The sequence below is a fragment of the Balaenoptera physalus genome (assembly GCF_965194825.1).
Source record: "Balaenoptera physalus genome assembly, chromosome: 5".
Classification (NCBI taxonomy): Eukaryota; Metazoa; Chordata; class Mammalia; order Artiodactyla; family Balaenopteridae; genus Balaenoptera; species Balaenoptera physalus.
Window position 1 is genome coordinate 19,176,536 of NC_138884.1, and position 27,509 is coordinate 19,204,044.

The window sequence follows — 27,509 nt, forward strand, 5'->3', positions numbered from 1 at the left end:
AAGCATACAGTAACAAGAGTTAAATAAAAAGCTCAGCTCTGGATAAATACTTGTGACGAAGTAAGCAATTTTGGTGAGAAGTTGTCAGTGAAAGAAACCAACTCTTCATTTTTAGGAAAAGACATATTTGGGGGCCTAAAAAGGAGGTACACTCTCTGCACCATCAACAAGGAAACATGAGAATATTATCAATAAGAAGAGGAAAATGTAAGGTGATTATCAGTTTGAACTGACTCATAAGATTAATAAAGTTATTTAAATACCATAAATTTTGTATGGTGGATCCATCCATTAGCTTTTAAGATTATAGTGACATATGATCACATAGCCATCTCTGCTATTTAAAGTTAACCTGGGCAAATAGATTTCAATAGAAATAAATTTTCTAATTATTAGAAAAGTTGATATGTATGTAAATTATCTTCCTGAAGATCATGGAAAACTATACCCAAGAGTGACACCAATATCCATGGCATATGGGTAGGCATCACATATGTTTTGTTCATTGCTGTATCTTCTGTAACTATTTAGCACATAAAAAGTGCTAAATTCATATTCTGAATAAATGAATGTATACCGTAGTGATGCTTTCTCTTGGTAATCTAGTTTAGTGCTAGCAGCACAGAAGGGGATCAGAAAGGCCTTCGTTTGAAAGCCATTTCTGCGACTACCTAATTGCTGACCTTGAAAAATATGTTTAATTTTCCAGAGCCTCTGTTTGTTCATACGTAGAATGAAGAAAACTTACATCATAAGGCTTTTGTCAGGATAATCAGAGGGGCCTGTGAAGCACTTAGCATAGTGTGTGAAGCCTCAAAGCATTCAATACGTGGAAGCTACTATAAATATATGTTTTTAAAAGTTTTATTGAAATATATTTGATTTACAATGTTATGTTAATCTCTGCTGTACATCAAAGTGATTCAGATATATATATGTATATTTCTTTTCATATTCCTTTCCATTATGGTTTATCACAGGACATTGAGCATAGTACCCTGTGCTATACAGTAGGACCTTGTTGTTTATCCATCCTATATATAATAGTTTGTATCTGCTAATCCCACACCCCCAATCCTCCCCTTCCGCATCCGCCCTCCCCTTTGGTGACCACAAGTTTGTTCTCTGTATCTGTGAGTCTGTTTCTGTTTCGTAGATATGTTCACTTGAATCGTATTTTAGATTCCACATATAAGTAGTATCATATGGTATTTGTCTTTCTCTTTCTGACTTACTTTGCTTAGTATGATAATCTCTAGGTCCAACCATGTTGCTGCAAATGGCATTATTCCATTCTTTTTTATGGCTGAGTAATATTCCATTGTATATATATACGTGTGTGTGTATATATATATATATATATATATATATATATATATATACACACACATACACCACATCTTCTTTATCATTCATCTGTTGATGGACATTTATGTTATTTCCATGTCTTGGCTATTGTAAACAGTGCAGCTATGAACATAGGGGTGCATGCATCTTTTCAAATTATAGTTTTGTCTGGATATGTGCCCAGGAGTGGGATTGCTGGATCATATGGCAACTCTATTTTTAGTTTTTTGAGGAACCTCCATACTGTTCTCCATAGTGGCTGCACCAATTTACATCCCCCCCAACAGTGTAGGAGGGTTCCCTTTTCTCCACACCCTCTCCAGGATTTGTTATTTGTAGACTTTTTAATGATGACCATTCTGACCAGTGTGAGGTGGTACCTCATTGTAGTTTTGAGTTGCATTTCTCAAATAATTAGTGATGATGAGCCTCTTTTCATATGCCTATTGGCCATCTGTATGTCTTCTTTAGAGAAATGTCTATTTAGGTCTTCTACCCATTTTTTGATTGGGTTGTTTGCTTTTTTTGTTATTGAGTTGTATGAACTGTTTGTATATTTTGGAAATTAAGCCCTTGTTGGTCCCATCATTTGCAAATATTTTCTCCCAGTCCATAGGTTGTCCTTTCATTTTGTTTATGGTTTCCTTTGCTGTGCAAAAGTTTGATTACATCCCATTTGTTTATTTTGGCTTTTATTTCTATTGCCTTGGGAGACTCACCTAAGAAAACATTGGTACGATTTATGTCAGAGAATGTTTTGCCTATGTTCTCTTCTAGGAGTTTTATGGTGTCATGTCTTATATTTAAGTCTTTAAGCCATTTTGAGTTTATTTTTGTGTATAGTGTGAGGGTGTGTTCTAACTTCATTGATTTGCATGCGGTTGTCCAACTTTCCCAACACTGCTTGCTGAAGAGACCTTTTCCCCATTGTATATTTTTCCTCCTTTGTCAAAGATTAATTGACCATAGGTGTGTGGGTTTACTTCTGGGCTCTCTATTCTGTTCCATTGATCCATATGCCTGTTTTCGTGCCAATACCACACTGTTTTGATTACTGTAAGAAGCTACTATAAATATTGAATGAAACTCTTCTATAGGTGGCACATGCTCCTAGGGGCTTAGAAATTTAGTGTATTTCTTTGTAGAGAAAAGACCTCTTAACCATATAGATTAAAGATGGAGAAGCAGGATGACTTGAGTTACTGTTATAAGTTCCCCATGTTGTTCAGAGAATGGTAAAGATAGTTTATAAATAAGTACGTATATTAAAATGTTTAGTATAACTTCTAAACTAGCACACAAAAGGAAATGGTGTGAGGTACTCAAAAAGAAGAAAGGAAAGAACATAGAAAAGACAACACAACATAGAAAGATAGCATAAAAATGATGAAGAAATAAAATCAAGTATATCAGTAATTATAGTACGTGTACGTAGATTTAATTGTCAGTAATTCAATCAGACATCTCTTGAGTAACTTAACGTACCAGGCACATGCTAGGTCCAGTACGTAGAATGGTGAGTAAAAGCAATGTGGTGAGGATGCAACCTCTCTCCATCTCTTGGATTGCCTTTCCTGTGTTTTGGTTTCACTTTTAGGTCAGTTGTTTTTAGCTGCCTGGAGCTGGTCAGAAATGTTCTACCAACTTAGCAACCCTGGCAGAAATAGCTGACCTCTTTCACAAAGCTCCAGTGGAAATCCTTGGATAGATTCTCAGGAGCCTGGCTGAGGCCAGAAATTAGACCACCATGGGGAGGGCTGTGTTACTCTAAAGATAAATTGGTGCTTTTGCCAATTTGAGTGGCAAATATATCCCAGGTGGGCCCAAACTGCAAACATTTGCAACACTTGTATTCTAATTAAAATCTGAAAATATGACGAGTAGTGAAGTAAAATATAATTGGTAATTACTAAATTTAAGCAAATAAAAAAAAAGAAAGAACTTAAATTTAGGTATGTGCCATGGACATTTGTAGTGTCTGAACCCTCAGTAATAGGTTATTTTGCACAGGATCCACTTTCTGGATCTCTGGACCTCTCCCAGACTCCTATGCTCTTTCTCTCCAATCTGGATATAGCTGGGTTTAGAAAATAGGTTCAAAATAGTTTCCATTATGATTCTGAAGCCATCATTAATATTTTAATATCACTAATGAAGCTGATAAGAGGTATGAGATCAGCCTGATTTTAAATTTTTATTTATCTGTTTACTTATGAATTTATTGTCATGATGTGCTTTTTTCTGGAAGATTTTTTAAAAATCTTCTTTCTTCCTTGGTGTCCTGAAGTGTCATAATGATGACCCACTTGTGGGTACTTTTTTCATTAATTGCTTTTGGTACTTGATGAGAGCTTTTCTGGGGTGGAGAGGGAAGTATTCTATGTTTTCAGATCTTGGAAATTTTCTACTTATTTCTTTCATAATTTCCTGACTTTTTGCTTCTTCACTTGTTGAAATTTCAGTTAGTTGCATGTTTGGTATTATATGTTGCTCCCCTTAGTTTTTTTTCCTGTCATGATTTCTGTTTTCATATTTGCAGATTTCTGTTTTATCTTTTTCTCTTTTTTTGAAGGTTTTCTTGGATGGCTCTTAAAGGCTTCCATTATTATTATTTTTTAAAAAAACTTAGAAATCATTTTAACTTTCCAGGAACTCTTTCTTCTCTGTTCCCCTTTCATACCATCTCTTCTTGCTTCATAGTATTATTACCATTTGTGTTTAAATACTTGAAGCAAGTCAAACTAATTTCAAATGTATTTTTAAAATCCATGTGATAAACATAAAGCAAAACATTCAAAATTAGAATATGCTACCCTGGTTAGCCATAGACTTAGGGACTCATCTAATCAACACAAACCTTGACTTTTAAAAATACTGGATCCTTTTCTTTTTTAACTTTAAATTTAATACTTATAAGGGAGTGATAAAAAAAAAGAACACAAATTTAGGTCTCTAGACATCCAAATGAAACACACAGAGTTTGTAAAATGTCTGCAACTTTTACTAATCTATGAGTTGGAACGACTAGTTAGAATGGCTGGTTTTCCAATTTAAAATATTGTCAAATTATTCTGAGGGCTAACTTCCTACATACTTAGCACCACATAACTTCTTTGTAAAAAGAGTCAAACTAAATTTAGATTCCCCTATCTGTGTAACCTTGGGCAAGTCACCTAATATCTCTGTCTCTTATTTTTCTTGTTTGAAAAAGGGGGCTAATAACACCCTCCTTTTTATGTCCTTATTGTGGTTTAAATATGACCAATTATGTTGAGAGCTGCATTAGTTTTTATTGCTGTGTAACAAAACAAACAAAGAAAAAACCTCACAGACTCAGTGGCTTAAAACAACACCTACTTTTATTAGCTGACTGCAGTGTAGGTCAGAAGTCTAGGCAGGCTCAACTGCGTCCTCAAAAGACCAGCGTCAAGGTGTTGGCTGGGCTGGGCTCTTATCTGGAAGCTCTAGGGAAGAATCCTCTTCTAAGTGCATTCAGGTTATTGGCAGAATTCAGTCCCTTGTAGCTGTAGGACTGAGGTCTCCATTTCCTTGATGGCTGTCACCCAGGGGTCACTCTTAGCTCTTAGAGACTACTCTACAGCCCTTCCTTGCACATGGCACCTCCATCTTCAAGCCAGCATCAGTGCATTGAATCCTTGTGTTTCAAATCTCTCTGATTTCTCCCCCAGCTTTTAAGGGCTCTTGTAATTAGATCAGGCCAGTTTAGATAATCTCCTTTGGCCATGTAACATAATAATGGAGATAACATTCATCCAATTCACAGTCCCAAGGATTAAGGTGGGGAATCTTGGTGGGGTATGGAATGCATTTTAGAATTCTGCCTGCCACAATGGTTTATCAATGTGCCTGGATATATATATTAAAAATAACTGCCCTTTCTCCTTACCCCTTCTCCATCCTCATATTCACAGCATGTCTGCATGATTGACAGTTACAGCATCTGTATCAGTCATTTGTTTCTGTAGATTGAGATACAGCTTTTTTCCAGCTCAAGGAAATCCAGTGTGGTTCATCTCAGTTTTTCTGTGCCTGATTTTTGCTAAGCACTCCAAAACCACCAAAAGGAAACTGATGAAAATAAATTCTCTTCAGGAAGCAATTCTACAAATGATTCAATTTTTTTTGATATTTGAAAATTTTATTTTTTTCATCTATAATGTAATTTTATTTATTTATTTTATTTATTTATTTATTTATTTTAATTTTTATTTATTTATTTATTTATTTTTGGCTGTACTGGGTCTTCGTTTCTGTGCGAGGGCTTTCTCTAGTTGCGGCGAGCGGGGGCCACTCTTCATCACGGTGCGCGGGCCTCTCACTGTCGCGGCCTCTCTTGTTGCGGAGCACAGGCTCCAGACGCGCAGGCTCAGTAGCTGTGGCTCATGGGCCCAGTTGCTCTGCGGCATGTGGGATCTTCCCAGACTAGGGCTCGAACCTGTGTGCCCTGCATTGGCAGGCAGATTCTCAACCACTGCGCCACCAGGGAAGCCCTATTTATTTTTTAATTTAATTTTTATTTTATATTGGAGTATATTTGATTTACAATGTTGTGTTAGTTTCAGATGTACAGCAAAGTGATTCAGTTGTACATATACATATACACATATCAATTCTTTTTCAGATTCTTTCCCCATATAGGTTATTACAGAATATTGAGTACAGTCCACTGTGCTATACAGTAGGTCCTTGTTGATTATCTAGTTTATGTATAGTAGTGTGTATACATTAATCCCAAACTCCTAATTTATCCCTCCCCCCCACCTTTCTCCTTTGGTAACCATTACAAATGATTCAATTTTGATGAAGAGAATATAGCTTGAACTGGGAGTAAAAAGGCCTGAGCTCTGGTACTGACTCACTTTGAGTTAAATTTTCCCATTGGACAGGGTTCTTAAATTTCCAGACTTCAATTTCCTTGTCTATGAAATGAGGAGACTGGACTGTAGTATCTCCTTTAAATTCCAGCTCTAAAAATTCTGTGCTTCTATGTGATTTTTTTTTTGATGTAAGTTTTTCTGTTATTAGACCCAAAATCCTGAATATGTTCATATTCGTTCTTTGCTCTATCCTTAACACACACACACACACACACACACACACACACACACACACACACACACACACACACCACCCAGTCAAGAATAGTTTACTCAGACATTCTCTGGCACATCACCCTCTTTTATTTTCTTTATAACTACCTTCACAATTTGTTTACTTATTTATTCACTTATTCATTATGTCACTCCCTATATACCTGGAAAATAAGACTGGGGATTTTATTTTCCTTATTGATCACCATAGATAGCTCCAGAATAAGAACAGTGAAGTGTATGTATTTATTAGGTATATGGCAGATAATATATAAAACAGAATTGAAGATAGCTTTGGCAAATATCTGAACTACTAGTATTGGTCTTGTGTTGTTTTTTTTTTCAACATCTTTATTGGAGTATAATTACTTTACAATGGTGTGTTACTTTCTGCTTTATAACAAAGTGAATCAGTTATACATATACATATGTTCCCATATTTCTTCCCTCTTGCGTCTCCCTCCCTCCCACCCTCCCTATCCCACCCCTCTAGGTGGTCACAAAGCACCGAGCTGATCTCCCTGTGCTATGCGGCTGCTTCCCACTAGCTATCTATTTTGCATTTGGTAGTGTGTATATGTCCATGCCACTCTCTCACTTTGTCACAGCTTACCCTTCCCCCTCCCCATATCCTCAAGTCCATTCTCTAGTAGGTCTGTGTCTTTATTCCCGTCTTGCCCCTAGGTTCTTCATGACCTTTTTTTTTTTTCCCTTAGATTCCATATATATGTGTTAACATACTGTATTTGTTTTTCTCTTTCTGACTTAATTCACTCTGTATGACAGACTCTAGGTCCATCCACCTCACTACAAATAACTCCATTTCGTTTCTTTTTATGGCTGAGTAATATTCCATTGTATATATGTGCCACATCTTCTTTATCCATTCATCTGTTGATGGACACTTAGGTTGCTTCCATGTCCTGGCTATTGTACATAGAGCTGCAATGAACATTTTGGTACATGACTCTTTTTGAATTATGGTTTTCTCAGGGTATATGCCCAGTAGTGGGATTGCTGGGTCGTATGGTAGTTCTATTTTTAGTTTCTTAAGGAACCTCCATACTGTTCTCCATAGTGGCTGTATCAATTTACATTCCCACCAACAGTGCAAGAGGGTTCCTTTTTCTCCACACCCTCTCCAGCATTTATTGTTTCTAGATTTTTTGATGGTGGCCATTCTGACCGGTGTGAGATGATATCTCATTGTAGTTTCGATTTGCATTTCTCTAATGGTTAATGATGTTGAGCATTCTTTCATGTGTTTGTTGGCAATCTGTATATCTTCTTTGGAGAAATGTCTATTTAGGTCTTCTGCCCATTTTTGGATTGGGTTGCTTGTTTTTTTGATATTGAGCTGCATGAGCTGCTTGTAAATTTTGGTGATTAATCCTTTGTCAGTTGCTTCATTTGCAAATATATTCTCCCATTCTGAGGGTTGTCTTTTCATCTTGTTTATGGTTTCCTTTGCTGTGCAAAAGCTTTTAAGTTTCATTAGGTCCCATTTGTTTATTTTTGTTTTTATTTCCATTTCTCTAGGAGGTGGGTCAAAAAGGATCTTGCTGTGATTTATGTCGTAGAGTGTTCTGCCTATGTTTTCCTCTAAGAGTTTGATAGTGTCTGGCCTTATATTTAGGTCTTTAATCCATTTTGAGTTTATTTTTGTGTATGGTGTTAGGGAGTGTTCTAATTTCATTCTTTTCCATGTACCTGTCCAGTTTTCCCAGCACCACTTATGGAAGAGGCTGTCTTTTTTCCACTGTATATTCTTGCCTCCTTTATCAAAGATAAGGTGACCATATGTGCATGGGTTTATCTCTGGGCTCTCTATCCTGTTCCATTGATCTGTATTTCTGTTTTTGTGGCAGTACCATACTGTCTTGATTACTGTAGCTTTGTAGTATAGTTTGAAGTCCAGGAGCCTGATTCCTCCAGCTCCATTTTTCTTTCTCAAGAATGCTTTGGCTCTTCGGGGTCTTTTCTGTTTCCATATAAATTGTGAAATTTTTTGTTCTAGTTCTGTGAAAAATGCCAGTGGTGGTTTGATAGGGATTGCATTAAATCCGTAGATTGCTTTGGGTAGTAGGTCTTGTGTTTTAAAATCACCATTTTTTTCTATGGATATTTATCTTGTGTTTTAATAATTGAAAATATGGTAGTAGTTCAATTACTGTGTGCCAGGTACTATGCTAAAATTCTTATATTCTCTCATTTAACTTACCTGAATGCTTTGCTTTTTAATAATTTTCAATATCTAAAATTTGATAGTTGGATCTGTTCAGACTATGATTGACCTTCTGCCAGTGTATTAGATAGGATATTATTTGGCTGCTTTAATAACATAAATACCCCAAATTATAGTGGCTTAAACAGGATGGAAGCTTATTTTTTGTCATGTGTGTCCAGTAGGTTTTCTGAAGCTATCATGGCAGCTCCATAACTGTCAGGGACCCAGGCTCCTTACTGTCATTCTGCTATGTCATCTTCAACATGGAGTTTTTGTCTTGTGGCCAAGATGGCCTTTATCATGATCTTATCCCAGCTAGTTGGAAGGGGATACAATGGAAAAATGCTCTACACTTTAGGAGCATCACCAAGGACTTCATTCATCATTTTTTGCTGAAATCCCATTGACCACAATTTGATCACATTGCCATACCCATCTGTTAGTGAGACTAATAACATGTGGTCATTATTCTAAAAAGCTAAATTTCAATGTTTTTATTATTGAAGGTTTTTATTATTAAAATTTAAAACAGTAAATTTCAACATGTTTATTATTAAACGGCAAATATACATGAGGGATGATTAGTGGTCTCTGCCCCAATAAATAAATAGGGGTCATGTTTTCTCAGCTCTGGGAAGACACTAAGATATGAATATTCATGTATTTTTGTAGGATTTGCTAATGACTATATGATTAGTTTGGGCACATTTTAGGAGCTAAGAGGCAATAGGTCTATGTTGTCCACATTCATCCCAAAATTCAGGAAGAAGTTTTATCAAAATTTCTAACATGTTGATTCTTAAAGAATTCCATTATTGGAATTCTAGATAGCTCTTTGAGCTGATTTCAGACATTGTCACTCCACTTCAGAAAAAGTGGCCTCATCACTTTCATGGATTCATTAATAAATGATTGCAAATAACATTTGATCCCCTACTGTGAACCAGATTCTGCACCTAACTATATGAGATAGTTGCTCATATTTAAAAGGTAAACAAGATAGGCAAGTTTCCTACTCCTTACAGGCACGTCCCCAGGTTTTTTTCATTGGGGACTTGAGCCAATATTAGTATAACATGTTGAAAGTTGGCTTCAGTTATTTGTGTCATTTAAAGCTATGCCATGTGGGATACATGCTTTCCACTGGTTAATGAAATCAGTGAATGGTTGTTGAGGTCCTTTCTGTTTAGAATAGTTCACAATTTTGATTTTAAAAACTACATTTGACCATTTAATTTTCTCTTGTTCTTTTTATGTCTAAAACTTTTAAAAGTCAATATGGTATTTAGCCCAGTCTCATACCCTAAAAATATTATTTAGTTGTAATTCAAGGCCATATATATATATTAAAAAAATTCATGTACTCAGTTTTTGTTTTTACATCACTTCTATATGCATCAGCTATGCATGTTTATACTAAAAATTCAAATAGTACATAAGAAGTAAAGTGCAAGGTAAAAGAACTTCATCTTCTTTACAACCCAGATTAGAGGAATGAAAAAATAGTTTTGGTACATATTAGCCAGTTTATGGCCCAGCTGAAAACACCAACAATTAACAGCACTTCACAGGTTTGGTACAGTCATGGAATATTGACAAGGAGAGAGGAGGCGAATCTGATTGAAGTTATATGTGCTGTTTTCTTTCCACTTCCATTCAATCTCTATGGTTCTCTATGATTCCAATTATGAGAGGTAAGAAATGAAAGTTAGCTGGCTGGGTCTAGCTTATGGTCTTCTGTCCTATGAGCTTGGGAAAAACACCTGGGCAGCCAGGGGTCCCATATCCATATACGTATCCATATCTGTGTCCATATCCATATGTATTTAGGCCACATTTTAAAAGCAGAGTTGCTGAGACATGAAGCATCAGCTCTTTCCATTTTTAAAATTCAAGGCACAAAAAATAATCCCTGACTGCCCGTTTCTTCCATTCTCTACTGTTCCATTTCCTTCACAATCTGAAATGAATTCAGTCTGTCTTTTCACTCTCTACTCAGTTTTTGGAGCTCTTGTACCACCAGATCATATCCTTTGTGCTTCCCTTATAGCAATTTATTTATATCACAAATACAGAAATTATAATAAATAATAGCCTTATATGTTTATGAATTCCTTGCTAAATGGTAATAAAGAAAAATGATTTAAGAGCACAGACACTATGATTACATTGCCTAGATTTTAGTCTTTGTTGTGTCAACTATTTGATATTGAGCAAATTAATTAATCTCTCTGTATCTTAGTTATTTCATCTGTGAAATGAAGATAATATTCCCCAACATATAGGGCAGAGATGAAGATTACATGATGATTATGGAGTACTTAGCACAGTGACTAGTATTTAGTAAGTACTCAATTATACTCTGGTGGCTTATTTAGGAAGGGAATGTCATATTACTCTTCGAACTTCCAGCATCCATTGTGTATAGTAGATAAAAATTGAAATCACCAGGTAGATAATTTTTAATCTTCACCTTTAAACATAACAGTGGATACAAATCCTTATCCATTCTAGCCCTGTTCCATCATCTCATCTTCCTACATCTTCATTATTCTGGTGCTCTCTGAATTGGAGATTCTTAGACTATTATTCTCCTTTCTTCCTGCCTTTCTGCCTTCCTTATTTCTGAAAATACTCATTGTTTTAGCCTACAGCATTGAGCAAAGCTTCTTAATTTGGCTTTAATTTTTCTGATTTATTCTCTCAAAAAAATTCATTGAGCACTTACTTTGTGCTACATACAGGGGATAAAGATATGAAAGGCACAGGACTTGCCGTAAACGATAAACCAGGAGATAATATTCGTAAAGTGTGATGGTGCTATTGTGGTCTCACAAGAGAAATAATGACCCCATAACACTTTGACTTCTTGAAATCTAAGAAAGATGTTATGTAATTAATAATTCTTTACTTAGGGAAATTATCTGATTCAAATCTGGGTTGTTTTTTTTTTCAAAAGCAGACAAGATATAAAACCTACCCAACTGTCCTAGGGAGGACAGAACATGAGGCAACTGGTGGTAAAGAAAACAGAAGTAAGTGTGTGAAATGAAGTTTTCACTAATAAATAACTGGAGACATTTCGAAGACAGTGTTAGAAATAGAGGGAAACACCCTAAGGGCTATGACGTAGAAAAGAGATATTATGAAGGCTACAGAAATACAACTAACTAAGACTCTGTTTTTATAAAATTGTTCAAAGGTCAATCACAGAGGAAAAGACTGATAAGAGGAAGCAACAATTTCGATGCATCAGAGTCAACTTAGTGTCGCTCTAATCTAATCTAGATACGGGGAGCTGTTTTTTCCCCTTCTCCCAATCTCCCAACCCTAATGAGGAAATGATTATTTTGGTTTAGGTTTGGTGAAGAGAAAAGACTTGAAAGGAAGTTATGAGGTTGTAGGTATGGATGAGTTCCCCTGAGAGAGCCCCATGCATGCTTCCTAGGGGTGCAGGTGGCAAGATTCCCAAATGTGTTTGTGTGTGTGAAAGCAGATGGGAACTGTGCCTCAACATGTCATAGATACAGGCATAGGATGGTATGAAGACCTCAGGATAGAAAATAGCTTACTGTGTCCTGAGATAGCCTTCCAGAGATTTATGAGACCCCAGTGTGTTGTAGAAGCAGCAAAACCATCATGTAAACCCTAGAGTGGTGTGAAAGATACAGAGAAATCTGTACGTTATGAAGAATAGGAATAAAGGATAACCAGGGACAACTTTCATGGACCAATGACAGAGATCAGTTGGGTTGATGGACATATCAACAATGTCATCAATCAAATCCCACCACCTCTTTTTTTAAAGTTATGTAACATCTGTTCTCTGAGAAGCTATTTTATAATAATTATATTCAAGATGCACTTATTTCGTTTTGTGCAATTACACTGCATTCCCATCTCTTTTGCTCCTCTTTTCACTGCACTGGAACAACTGGGGAGGTGAAACAGGAAAGGAATAAAGTCCCCAAGGATGCCCTTGCACCTTTCATCATCTAGGGTCTCAGAACAGCAGAACACAGCAGATGCTGAAACATAAAAGTGCAATAATAAAACAATTGAATTCCTTGAGAAACAGTGATTTCAGCAAAGCAATTATGCACCGTATTGAAACACTACATTGCTTACCTATCCCCACTCCCAACTCCACCTTCAACCTAGTTCACCTATATGAAATATAGGATTTGGTGAAAGCGGGATTGAAAATCAGCTGTGAAAGGAAGGCCCCAGCTCTGAGCACCATTTCCTCGGGCTGCATAACCACAAAGACATCTAAACCTGCTACAGCTTCTGATCAGCTTCCATCAGCCCCAGAATCTAGTTCCATGTCTAATTAGGGAGGAATAAATGGGTTCCCTTGGTTCCTTTCCTTTTGCAGTGTGTCTACTGCCTGCTAGATCCACCCACCTCCTTGATAATTTGTTTCTAAAATTTCAGATGAGTTTTCGTGGCTTTTCATTCCAGATTTAAACGGGCTGACATGCTAGGTGTAAACCAACAAGGTATATAGCAGGGTAAACTTTAAGTACCTGGATTAAAAATTTTAAAAATATCTTAAAACAAGCAAAGGATATAGGTAGAGGAGCAGGGAGAGAATATGAAAGGGAAATGTGCTTGGAATCAGAATTAGAAAATCAAAGCATTCATCACAGGAGTAATTCCTTATTTACTGCTTGTTGCTTGTTCTCCGCTGTGTCTCCAGCACTTAGGACAGTCCTGGCAAATAGTGCACCATCACTAAATATACGCTGAGTGAATAAATTAACACATTGAGTGAACACTCCATCCCTGAAGGTGTGCAAGCTGGAGCAGACTGACCATCTGTCAAGAAATGATGTAGAAAGGTTTTGTGCCCTGGGTGGAGTCTAAACCTTTGTTTCTAGGAGTCCTTGTAAGACTTTATGACTCCAGTAATGTCAAATCATTTATTCTAGGTCATTTCTCTAACTAGAAAAATAATGCATAATTGACCAACGTGGAGTAGACTGGTTCTTGGTGTTATACTGAATTCTCGAACATTACTTTGAAATAGGTTAATACAGATGTTTCCCATAGAGGAGCCTGCAGGTAAAACCTTTTCTTATTCTGGTAACAATAGGAAATAGGGTAGAGTGTGTGAAAGATATTGAAGGTCCAAGTAACCATCTCTTTATCACAAAACCACTTGGAAACGTTTGAAGAGTCATTTTTCTCTGTGAGTTCAGGGTACAGGAGATCATCAAAGAAAACACTCAACGTTTTTCCAGCATGGTACAACTCGCAAGCTTTGTGGAGTTGATCAAAAGGCAGCTGATGGGTTATCAATGGATCCATATTAATTTTATTTTGTAGGTAATCAGTCACTAGCTGGGGAATACAGTCTGTGGTTTTATAATCTGCAAAACAGAAAGGTTGTTGTAATAAGATTTGAGAAATATCAAACCAACCAAAAGAAAAATAATCAAATAAGTCATGGAGATGGGTAGAGTATTCTGAAAATTCATCATTGAAGATGGAAGATAATTAATTCATTGTACATCAGAAGCTGTTGGCTGCTGTTGCTAAGCGTGGCTGCTACAGACAGTTCTGTTGCCTAGAACTCCTTTGGAAAAGAATTGGATCGATATTCACATATTACTGAGATTAAAAATAGTCCTTTTAAATAAGCTAGCAGTCTCCAACCCACCTCCTGGGCTTACCATTATACAACCGTTTCTTCATCTCTCTATTCACACACATTGAGATGGCATGGGAACTTTCCATCAGAGCAATGGATGGAGATGGGAATGTTAATTTAGTAAAGCTATTGGTCAGTATTGTTCAGAAATAAGGACTCCACTGGGAAGACAAAAATCAGTGCCAAATACCAAGTTGGTGCATGTGATTATCCAGAAAGCATTGCTGTTAAAATAGCATGACAAACTTTGAATCCACCAGTGCAGAAATGAACTTAACTGAGTTATTCCAAACACTGGGAAAACCCCAAAAATTATTTTGCAGGAGATAAAAATTTTATTTGAATGTTAAAAAACCTATTTAATTAAATTAACTAAAATTGATTTGCAAAATATACCAATTCATTGGAGGAGAAGTCTTTGGAAATGTCTACCATTATAGGTCTGTTTCCCCAAGGAGGGGAATTTTGAATTCCATGTTTCTACAAAGTTGAAAGGGATTTCATGAGAGCAACCAACTGGTTCCTTCTATTCACTGACCTACCTCCTAAACATACATCCTTCAGTGTCCGTCCAGGGACAACCTTCGGTGCATCAAGGCAAAGCTGTGAATTCGGTGGAGGTAGCCCAGTGATCCTACAGACACCATAGTTCAGGTGGCAGGAGTCCCAAGCAGCAATCTGATAATGATAATAATGACCATAAGCACATTCCCATACATAAATAACAACTACCAGCATTGGTGGAAGGAATTGTGGGGTTCCTAGATTTCAAACCTCTTCCTGGGCAGATGCTACTTCAGGCTCAGCTTCAACACTGCCAGTGATGGAATCTCATGAGAGAACCAGTAGAGTTTAGTGGTAAAGAGCACAGACTCTGCTGCTGTGTGACCTTAGGCAAGTTACTTAACTTCCCTATGCCTGTTTCTTTATTTGTAAAAAGAAGACTAATACTACCTATTTCATAGAGTTGTTATAAGGCTTAAGTGATTTATCACACTTAAAACATTTAGAACATTATCTGGCACAGAGTAAGTACCATGTGTTTATTTGATAAAATTACCCACTGCCTCAAAGGCCACACATGCTATTCTTTGCCTGAACTTCTCACTTGCTATGACTCTCTGTCCAAATCATTTCTATTCAAGCAAAACAAATATATACATATGTGTGTGTGAAGCTTCATTTAAAAAAAATTTATTTTCTAAGGGTGTACAGTATACAGTATACATCAATCTATTTTACTTCCTTTTCTGGTTCTTAACCTTGCTCTCTCTCCCCTTTCCTCTGTTTTGCCTTATTTTTCTCTTTTCTGTTACATAACTACCTCTACTTCCTTCATCCTTTGACCATGTACATTAGGTACACACTGAAATGTATTGAATGCCTACGTTCTCTCCTCTACCCTGTCTGACAGAAGAGTCTGGTGCCTATTTGATTCTCCCTGAACTTAACACACTGGTGCATAGGAACTCATTTTTCAAATAAATGAATGGTTCTGATATAGAACACACATGAATAGCGTATGTGAATTAAATAATGTTCATACTTAAATATAATAACATGTATGTGAATAAAGAGCTAGGAATACAGGAAAGGAAATACTTGAATTGTAGCCTTTTGCATGTTTAAGCTTTGTATACTATAATGACATATCTTTAAGTATATATTGCTTTTATTTTATTTATTAATTTATTTATTTATTATTTTTTTAACATCTTTATTGGAGTATAATTGCTTTACAATGGTGTGTTAGTTTCTGCTTTATCACAAAGTGAATCAGTTATACATATACATATGTTTCCATATCTCTTCCCTCTTGCATCTCCCTCCCTCCCACCCTCCCTATCCCACGCCTCTAGGTGGTCACAAAGCACAGAGCTGATCTCCCTGTTCTATGCGGTTGCTTCCCACTAGCTATCTATTTTACGTTTGGTAGTGTATATATGTCCATGCCACTCTCTCACTTTGTCACAGCTTACCCTTCCCCCTCCCCATATCCTCAAGTCCATTCTCTAGTAGGTCTGTGTCTTTATTCCCGTCTTGCCCCTAGGTTCTTCATGACCTTTTTTTTTTTTCCCCTTAGATTCCATATATATGTGTTAGCATACTGTATTTGTTTTTCTCTTTCTGACTTACTTCACTCTGTGTGACAGACTCTAACTCCATCCACCTCACTACAAATAACTCCATTTCGTTTCTTTTTATGGCTGAGTAATATTCCATTGTATATATGTGCCACATCTTCTTTATCCATTCATCCAATGATGGACATTTAGGTTGCTTCCATGTCCTGGCTCTTGTAAATAGAGCTGCAATGAACATTTTGGTACATGACTCTTTTTGACTTATGGTTTTCTCAGGGTATATGCCCAGTAGTGGGATTGCTGGGTCGTATGGTAGTTCTATTTTTAGTTTTTTAAGGAACCTCCATACCGTTCTCCATAGTGGCTGTATCAATTCACATTCCCACCAACAGTGCAAGAGTGTTCCTTTTTCTCCACACCCTCTTTATTTATTGCTTGTAGATTTTTTGATGATGGCCATTCTGACATGGTGTGACATGATATCTCATTGTAGTTTTGATTTACATTTCTCTAATGATTAATGATGTTGAGCATTCTTTCATGTGTTTGTTGGCAATCTGTATATCTTCTTTGGAGAAATGTCTGTTTAGGTCTTCTGCCCATTTTTGGATTGGGTTGTTCGTTTTTTTGTTATTGAGCTGCATGAGCTGCTTGTAAATCTTAGAGATTAATCCTTTATTAGTTGCTTCATTTGCAAATATTTTCTCCCATTCTGAGAGTTGTCTTTTTGTCTTGTTTATGGTTTCCTTTGCTGTGCAAAAGGTTTTAAGTTTCATTAGGTCCCATTTGTTTATTTTTGTTTGTATTTCCATTTCTCTAGGAGGTGGGTCAAAAAGGATCTTGCTGTGATTTATGTTATACAGTGTTCCGCCTATGTTTTCCTCTAAGAGTTTGATAGTGTCCAACCTTACACTTAGGTCTTTAATCCATTTTGAGTTTATTTTTGTGTATGGTGTTAAGGAGTGTTCTAATTTCATACTTTTCCATGTACCTGTCCAGTTTTCCCAGCACCACTTATGGAAGAGGCTGTCTTTTCTCCACTGTATATGCTTGCCTCCTTTATCAAAGATAAGGTGACCATATGTGTGTGGGTTTATCTCTGGGCTTTCTATCCTGTTCCATTGATCTATGTTTCTGTTTTTGTGGCAGTACCATACTGTCTTGATTACTGTAGCTTTGTAGTATAGTCTGAAGTCCAGGAGCCTGATTCCTCCAGCTCCATTTTTCTTTCTCAAGATTGCTTTGGGTATTCGTGGTCTTTTCTGTTTCCATACAAATTGTGAAATTTTTTGTTCTAGTTCTGTGAAAAATGCCAGTGGTAGTTTGATAGGGATTGCATTGAATCTGTAGATTGCTTTGGGTAGTAGAGTCATTTTCACAATGTTGATTCTTCCAATCCAAGAACATGGTATATCTCTCCATCTATTTGTATCATCTTTAATTTCTTTCATCAGTCTCTTATAGTTTTCTGCATACAGGTATTTTGTCTCCTTAGGTAGGTTTATTCCTAGATATTTTATTCTTTTTGTTGCAATGGTAAACGGGAGTATTTTCTTAATTTCACTTACAGATTTTTCATCATTAGTGTATAGGAATGCAAGAGATTTCTGTGCATTAATTTTGTATCCTGCAACTTTACCAAATTCATTGATTAGCTCTAGTAGTTTTCTGGTAGCATCTTTAGGATTCTCTATGTATAGTATCATGTCATCTGCAAACAGTGACAGCTTTACTTCTTCTTTTCCGATTTGGATTCCTTTTATTTCTTTTTCTTCTCTGATTGCTGTGGCCAAAACTTCCAAAACTATGTTGAATAATAGTGGTGAGAGTGGGCAACCTTGTCTTGTTCCTGATCTTAGTGGAAATGGTTTCAGTTTTTCACCATTGACGATGATGTTGGATGTGGGTTTGTCATATATAGCCTTTATTATGTTGAGGAAAGTTCCCTCTATGCCTACTTTCTGCAGGGCTTTTATCATAAATCGGTGCTGAATTTTGTCGAAAGCTTTCTCTGCATCTATTGAGATGATCATATGGTTTTTCTCCTTCAATTTGTTAATATGATGTATCACGTTGATTGATTTGCGTATATTGAAGAATCCTTGCATTCCTGGGATAAACCCCACTTGATCATGGTGTATGATCCTTTTAATGTGCTGTTGGATTCTGTTTGCTAGTATTTTGTTGAGGATTTTTGCATCTATGTTCATCAGTGATATTGGCCTGTAGTTTTCTTTCTTTGTGACATCTTTGTCTGGTTTTGGTATTAGGGTTATGGTGGCCTCGTAGAATGAGTTGGGGAGTGTTACTCCCTCTGCAATATTTTGGAAGAGTTTGAGAAAGATAGGTGTTAGCTCTTCTCTAAATGTTTGTTAGATTTTGCCTGTGAAGCCATCTGGTCCTGGGCTTTTGTTTGTTGGAAGGTTTTTAATCACAGTTTCAATTTCAGTGCTTGTGATTGGTCTGTTCATATTTTCTATTTCTTCCTAGTTCAGTCTCGGCAGGTTGTGCATTTCTAAGAATTTGTCCATTTCTTCCAGGTTGTCCATTTTATTGGCATAGAGTTGCTTGTAGTAATCTCTCATGATCGTTTGTATTTCTGCAGTATCAGTTGTTACTTCTCCTTTTTCATTTCTAATTCTATTGATTTGAGTCTTCTCCCTTTTTTTCTTGATGAGTCTGGCTAATGGTTTATCAATTTTGTTTATCTTCTCAAAGAACCAGCTTTTAGTTTTATTGATCTTTGCCATTGATTCCTTCATTTCTTTTTCATTTATTTCTGATCTGATCTTTATGATTTCTTTCCTTCTGCTAACTTTGGGGTTTTTTTGTTCTTCTTTCTCTAATTGCTTTAGGTGCAAGGTTAGGTTGTTTATTTGAGATGTTTCCTGTTTCTTGAGGTAGGCTTGTATTGCTATAAACTTCCCTCTTAGAACTGCTTTTGCTGCATCCCATAGGTTTTGGGTCGTCGTGTCTCTGCTTTTATTTTTAAGATGAATGTTTTAGAGTGAATTTACATTCCATTTTTAGATTTGGGTTCCACAGGTGAGTTTTATGCTAAATGTGTACCCACCCATTAAGCATCTACAGGCACATCTCGTTTTATTGTGCTTCACATTTTGCAGATACTGTGTTTTTTACAAACTGAAGGTTTGTGTGCATTGAGCAAGTCTATCAGTGCCATTTTTCCAACAGCATTTGCTTTCTTTGTGTCTGTGTCACATTTGGTAATTATTGCAGTATTTCAAACATTTTCATTATTATTGTATTTGTTATTGTGGTATGGGATCAGTGATCTTTGATGTTACTCTTGAAAAAAGATAATGACTTACTGAAGGCTCAGGTGATTAGCATATGTTAGCAATAAAGTATTTTTAAATTAAGGTGTGTATATTGTTTCTTCTAGACTTAATTGTATTGCATACTAATAGACTACAGTATAGTATAAACATAACTTTTATATGCACTGGAAAACCAAAAAAATTAGTTGACTCGCTTTATTGCAATATTCACTTTACTGTGGTGGTCTGGAACTGAACCTGCAATATCTCTGAGGTCTGCCTATACTCACTGTGACCCAAGCCCACACACCATGGTATCTGAGAGTCCCATGGCCTTAAGAGCAAAGTTGACACCAATGCCTTTCATTTCCGTGACCACCTCCTGGATGGGCTTCTTGAGGTTTCGAGGGTTGAGACGATCAGTGACCCCTAATGCTCTTGCCTGGGGAAATTTCTCCTCATTGATATCAACCCCGATGATTCTAGAAGCACCAGAGGGTTTACAGCCCATGGCAACGGCTGAGCTGATTCATCCAAATCCAAAGACCATGCAGGTAGAACCGGGAGTGACCTACAAATTCACAAGACATGTTGTGTTAGGAATCAAACCTGGACACATGTATAATTAAGAAAACAAAAACAACCATTGAGACTTTCGGAACTATATACACTAGTTGAAACATTTGGACCGTTTTGGTCTTGTTTTGATGTTTTCTAGGCGAATCACTATGACATACTAACACAGTGATTTTCCTCACCTTGGCTGAGTGAACAGCGGCCCCATAGCCTGTCACAGCTATGACACAAACTTTGTCCACGGGAGCAGCAGCATCAGTTTTTACCATGGAAATTTTCATGCACAACAGTATATTCAGTGAACGTGCTTGTGCGGAAAGAGTGATAGATCTTTTCTCCTTTGCAGGTAAATCTGCTAGTCCCATCCAGCATTATTCCAGAAGAAGGTAGAACGCTGTCCTGTAGTGACACAGGCACCGGCACCAGCACAGACACACGGAGTTGTAAAGAGAGAAATGAGTACCTTTGCTCCAGGTCAGTGTTTGCACAATATAAGCGATTTAATAAGAGAGTGGCAAAGTAAATAAAAGCCAGGCAAATCTACTAACTCTTGCTTCTCACAGAAGTTTCCCTTGGGGTGCAAGCAGGCACTGCATTCTCTACACTGTGGAATAATGAGTGTGAGGACTTTATCTCCTATATATACAAAAAAAAGATCATTAATTTAAAATGTTATTGGAACAGAAATACAATAATATCACCATATTATTATATTTTTAAAATTTCATATAAAGTTTCATTGAATGGTTTGAAAACTTGCTGCGGACGGATTATGACAACCAGTATAACATAGCCCATGGCTGTTTTGAAGGAGAAACCATATAACCTGGTTTCAGAAATCCCATTATTCTTTTGGGCAAATGATGGAAATATGGGGCTATTCCTTGCTGGATAGGTAATTGTAGGTCTGCTTTTACTCTGGAAATAGACTAAAAAACCAGGAATGACCCTTAGAGATGTCATCTACTTTAACCCTTTTGTTTTTCATTTTGAAAGATTTAAATCCCACAGTGCTTGTACCTGCCTGAAGTGGCCCAGCTGGATAATAGCAGAGCCCTTTCCATTGAGTCTGCCTGCCCCATGATGGCTCACTGACCCACAGCAGGCCTCTGACATGTGTTCTTTAGTGGGGCTAAGGTCCAAGATATGCTAACTTCAAGAGAGTAAAAGGAATAGCTTTCCCTCTGCAGGGAGTGGCTGCTTCTGGGACACTTACTACAGAGGGTGGTTTTTAGGTTGCAGAGTTCTGGAGAGGATATTGATTATGTTTGGATCAAGTCATTAGCCCTCCTGGGCCCTAGAGTGACAGGCTGGGTAGGGTCTAAGAAGAAAATTAACACAGTCATCACAGACTTAAAAAGCCTCACAAAGCCTTGCCAGAGGTCTACAACCTTGTCCGTATATTGGTCCTTACAAATGTTTATAACACAGAAATAATCCCCTTTGGCCTCTTGCAGAGTTTAGATAGCTTTAAAAATCTCTTGTAAGTTTAGATAAGGAACATCTTACTTTCATTGGCCCTAAAAATCCCAAACGTACTGGATCTCAAATTCAGGAGAATCTCAAATTCTGCTCTCTTATCTTTTCCCTTCAAATACTCATCATTGTCCACAAAACTTCCACTGGAATTTGTTTAGTTAGAGAGGAATTAACTAACTACTATTTGCATTATCTTCTTGGAGATGTGGAGACTATGGAAAACAACATGGAGGTTCCTCAAAAAATTAAAAATAGAACTGCCATATGATCCAGCAATTTCACTTCTGGGTATTTACCCAAAGAAAACAAAACAACTAAGTCAAAAAGATAGATGCACACCAATATTTATTGTAGTATTATTTATAATAGCCAACATTTGGAAGCAACCTAAGTGCCCATCAATAGACAAATGGATAAAGAAGATGTGGTATATGTGTGTGTGTGTATATATATATATATATATATATGTGTGTGTGTGTGTGTGTATACATGCATTCACACATATGTATATGTGTGTATATATATATACACATATATATACCTGCATATACATAACTGAATATTATTCAGCCATAAAAATATGAAACCTTGCCATGTGCAATAACATGGATAAATCTAGAGGGTATTATGCTAAGTGAAAAAAGGCAGACAGAGAAAGACAAATACCACATCATCTCACTTATATGTGGGATCTAAAACACAAACAAAACAAGATGAAAACAGACTCATAGATGCAGAGAACACTCAGGTGGTTGCCAGAGGGGAGGGTGTGAGGGGGCAAAATAGGTGATGGGGATTAAGAGGTACAAACCTCCAGTTATGAAATAAATAAGCCAAGGGGTTGTGATATACAACATAAGGAATATGGTCAATAATATTGTAATAACTTTGTTGGGGACAGATGGTTACTAGACTTATCATGGTGATCATTTCATAATGTATGCAAATATCAAATCACTCGGTAACACACCTGAAACTAGCATAATATTGTATATCAACTATATTTCAATAAAAAAAGAAATACTAAATTCTTTTGCAACTATGTCAGAATAAATTAACTTGCCAGATTATAGAAATTTCCCTTTCTGTTGACAATTTATTAGAAAAAGTTTTTATTGAGATATGTTTGATATACAAAATTGCATGTAAGTTTATATTAATTTGATACATTTATATTGCAATATGACTGCCATTATAGCATTAGCTAACCCTTCTATTGTGTCATATAATTATAATTTCTTTTAGTCTTGGGAACAATTAAGATCTAGTCACTTAGCAAGTGTAATGTTTATAATACAGTTTTATTGTCTATTTGAAAAAAAGAAAAAAAAAAAGAAGCAGTCCCTGCTCCTAAGGAGATTTTAATCTATTTAGAGGTACACTAGTCCTATCTCAACTCTCTTTCGGCCGTGAATGCATACTTGGCTCACCACTGCCCCTCTGGATTGCTAGCAATGACAGCAGAGTAACTGTGTGGCTCTTGGAATCACTGGATACATTTAATATCATGATATGTGATTACTTAAAAGAATTTAGAGTCAAACCAGCTTATTCTCCTGTAAATATGTTAATGCGTTTTATTTTATTTTATTTTATTTTTTTTATTGAAGTACAGTTGATTTACTATGCTGTGCCAATCTCTGCTGTATAGCAAAGTGACTTAGTTATACACATAGAGACATTCTTTTAAAATATTTTCCATTATGGTTTATCACAGGATAATGAATATAGTTCCCCGTGCTATACAGTAGGACCTTGTTGTTTTGTTAATGCATTTTAATGGCAGGCTGTTGGTGTGAAGGTTTTTGTGGCCCATTTCCTGCCTGGTTTCACTGAGCTCATTCCTCCGCCAGTACCCTTCACAATCCCAGCTCTTTCATGGCCTGTTATTAAGGGAAAGTTCACTGGGAATAATCATTTTAGAGCATGATCATCAGAACCACAGATCCCTGAAGATATCATCTGTATAGGAATTGAGTAACCAAGGATCAGTTGGTTTGGAATTTTTCTTTTTCTTTTATCTGAGACTGATTATTAATTTTTTTACATGAATGATCTCAGTTGATCCCTATAACAGCACCCAGAGAAACACAGGGCAGGTCTTATCACCCCCAATTTAGAGATGTGGAAAGGGAGATTCGAAGGCTTAGAATGACTTGCCCAAAGTCACATGGTGCATGTTCAGACCTGGAAATAAACTAGGTCTTTTGAAATCTACTTTGTACATCCTGTGTCATCAACTAGTTTTGAAATATGAGGGGCAATTGCATACAATGAAGGACTTTTTGACCACATATCAATAGCAGCACCATTGAGAAACCAAGAATTTTAGGCCCAATATTGTGGAATGTTTTCCCAATGCTCTGGGAAAATTGATTTTAAACTAGTATATTGAAAACATTCTTTAAGTTAATAATGTAGAATGAGTTTGAGTTAAACTAACTGTTGCAAAATTTAATTGACATTGAGAAGTTTTAAAACTTCTTAGTTAATGGCCTAAGTTTTCTTGTCTGTGGATAGACCTAATCCACTTATATTGATCATAGAAATGAAACATTTCCTGTACCATAGCCACTATATTACTGCTCTGCCTGGAATTCAGCCAGGAAAGTATTTGCCCAAGCATACTGACTAGTTTTTCCAGTATCTGTAGTGGGAGAGGCAGCATTTATAGCTGGAACACTGGGAACAACTTTGGTATATGATTGTGGCAAATGGGTGAAGCGATATTCTCATGAGAAAAATGCTGTGGTTTTCGTTTCCACAGTGCTAAAATGGCTTCAAGGTGCTATCAAAGGCAAGGAGTGATATTTTAGGTATGCAGCAGGCTGGAATCTCCTTCTTAGTTTTATTCTACATACCAAATACGAATGCACAACTCTTTCTGGGAAGCTGTCCATAGCATAAACCAGAGGTGGGATTGTCTGTTGTTATGGGCAGATCCAGTCCTCAACCTCAACTTTGATTTTATTTTGGGTTCAGGGTGATATCGCTCAGGTCCTTGCTGCTGCAACTTCCACCTTGGTGGGCTATTCTGGATTTATTATTTACGGTGTAACCTTTGTAGTAAGGAGAATACCAGTGTAAGAACGGGAACATTGGCTAATTAACTAGTAAACATTTCAGCAGATGACCCAGTATGCAATAAGCAATAATTAAGTGCTGTTTGGGTGAATGATTAATAGAAAAGTATAGCTTCTGAATAGCAGTCAGTTATACTAAACTCGTTTCTTCGTGTACATTCTTATTACTTTTCATTTTGTTCCTTACCATCTCTCATTGATGAAATAAAGTCTTTAACATAATGCCAGACATGAAGATAATAATTTATTTAGTGTTAGTTCCCATATTCTCCTGTTTTGTCTTTCATTGCCCATCCATCTTTTTCTACTTTCCTCCTTCACTCCATCTCCTTTTCCTTCTGGTATCTTTCCAATTCCCTTCATTCCTTTTCTCTGTTACTCTTCTAACCATCCCCTTATACCTTCTACTTTGATTAGATACAGTGTGGACTAGAAGCATATAGTTTTCAGTCTTTGTTGTATTCATCGAATTAAGTGTTGAATTTCCTGGGCTTAAATTAGAAGGTAGGTGAATTTAATGTTTAAAAAGATTGTAAGCAATAATACTCTGAATCTTGGGTATTTAATGATTTTGTAAAATGTGAGGTATATTGATTCAGAGGTTGATTTGAGAGTGGCAAGGCTGCTAAGACAGGTCACTGTTTTCCCATCCCTGGTCTAGGCTCTGTTCAGTAATTATTAACTCTTCCAAATCACTTTGAAGTCCATCATGGAGTCCTAGCTGCTCATTCCTAGAGACTGAAATTTACCACGTGGTGTACTTTTTCAGACAAATTCTGAGACAAATTCTGAAATTATAATTAGTGAGCACAGAAACAATAGAGATGAAAAGTTCGTCTTTTAGTTACTGAGTATTTGTTGATATCAACTTTTTATCCTAGAAGTATGGGGAAATGCATTCCTTGTCCCTTTTCCCTCAGAAATCTAAAGCACCTAACACTTAGAACACCTTCTAGGTCACACTGTAAAGTATTTAGGCCTATGATATTATATGACTTAAATAAAAATTTCAGTAATTAAAAAAATTATAGTGGGAGAGTGAACTACCAATAATTTACAATTATTAAGAATATCTCAAACACTCATTAACTCTATTTACTTATCTTAGTTTTTAAGATTCTTCTTTTACTAAGAAAAGTGGACAGATCAAAAATGCAAATTTTGTACCATATATATATATATATATATATATGGAAATAAGATATATGTATAATATATATCTTATTTCATTTTATATATATAAAATGAAATAAGATTTCCTTACCCTTGCCTTCAAAGGTAAAGGTTCAGAGACTTAAATTTACCTTAATATGAACTTCCCCAGCCTTTGGTGGCTCAACTTGCACATTCTCAATTGAAAGAGGAGAATTTGTTGTCCAGGCAATGGCTGCCCGTCATGTGATAGTCTGTTGACACAAGGACAATAAAATGACATCATTTAGCGATAACATTTAACTTCTGACCATACAAATGACACTTACTTGCTATAATTTGTAAAAATAAGAAAATCATAAAGAAACAGAAAAAAGATCATTGCAATTTCAGACATAAGCTGTTAAAATTTTAGCATATTTCCTTTCAGTCTCTTAAAGTAATTTTTATATAGTAGAGATCATGTCATATAAGCAATTTTGCATTTTAGGGTTTTTTTTGCTAATGAAAGCCACCATATATTGAACATTTACTTGTTCTAAAACATTTTCTCATGACTTCAAAATACTTTATAATCATAATTTTAAATGGCTGTTTTATATTTCATCATTTGAATAGGTCCTAATTTGCTTGATCAGCAACTACCTAGACATATAATTATTTCTATTGTTTTGACTATTATAAAGTATATTGTAATGAACTTTGTTTATACTTTTCTTTTTTTTTTTTTTTTTAATGTTAAATGGAGCATTTAGGGGAAGAACATATGTTGTTACTATTCTTGCAAATTTTCGGAGGTTTCAAAGTAGGTTTTTTGTTTGTTTGTTTGTTTGTTTTTTAACTTTTGGGATTTATTTATTTATGGCTGCTGTGTTGGGTCTTCGTTTCTGTGCGAGGGCTTTCTCCAGTTGCGGCAAGTGGGGGCCACTCTTCATCACGGTGCGCGGGCCTCTCACTATCGCGGCCTCTTTTGTTGTGGGGCACAGGCTCCAGACGCGCAGGCTCAGTAATTGTGGCTCACGGGCCTAGTTGCTCCGCGGCATGTGGGATCTTCCCAGACCAGGGCTCGAACCTGTGTCCCCTGCACTGGCAGGCAGATTCTCAACCACTGCGCCACCAGGGAAGCCCTGTTTATACTTTTGACTTGCCTGGTTTCCTTAAGTAACGGATACATACATTATTAGGGTTAAATTGATTTCTAAATCTCCCTACAGAAAGTTTGAATTATTTGGCACAGTTCCTAGAACTATAAAAGAATATCTATGTCATCATTTTTTCCACCCTCATTATCATTGACTGTAGTCATTAAAAACAATGTATCTGAGGAGCTTCAAGATGGTGGAAGAGTAAGACGTGGAGATCACCTTCCTCCCCACAAATACATCACAAATACATCTACATGTGGAGCAACTCCTACAGATCACCTACTGAACGCTGGCAGAAGATCTCAGACCTCCCAAAAGGCAAGAAACTCCCCACGTACCTGGGTAGGGCAAAAGAAAAAAGGAAAAAC

The 27,509-nt window shown here is 36.5% G+C and overlaps 1 pseudogene across 1 annotated transcript; it reads right to left on the reverse strand.

The window, feature by feature from the left end:
- Positions 1 to 5,479: 5,479 nt before the first annotated feature.
- Positions 5,480 to 27,305, reverse strand: LOC309660817 (alcohol dehydrogenase 1-like; annotated as a pseudogene). The gene is made up of 7 exons (XR_014268376.1): positions 26,149 to 27,305; positions 23,585 to 23,723; positions 20,831 to 20,918; positions 20,465 to 20,676; positions 20,017 to 20,277; positions 14,884 to 15,019; positions 5,480 to 14,060 (listed from the first exon to the last, which is right to left on the reverse strand). The product of XR_014268376.1 is annotated as an alcohol dehydrogenase 1-like (transcript).
- Positions 27,306 to 27,509: the final 204 nt, after the last annotated feature.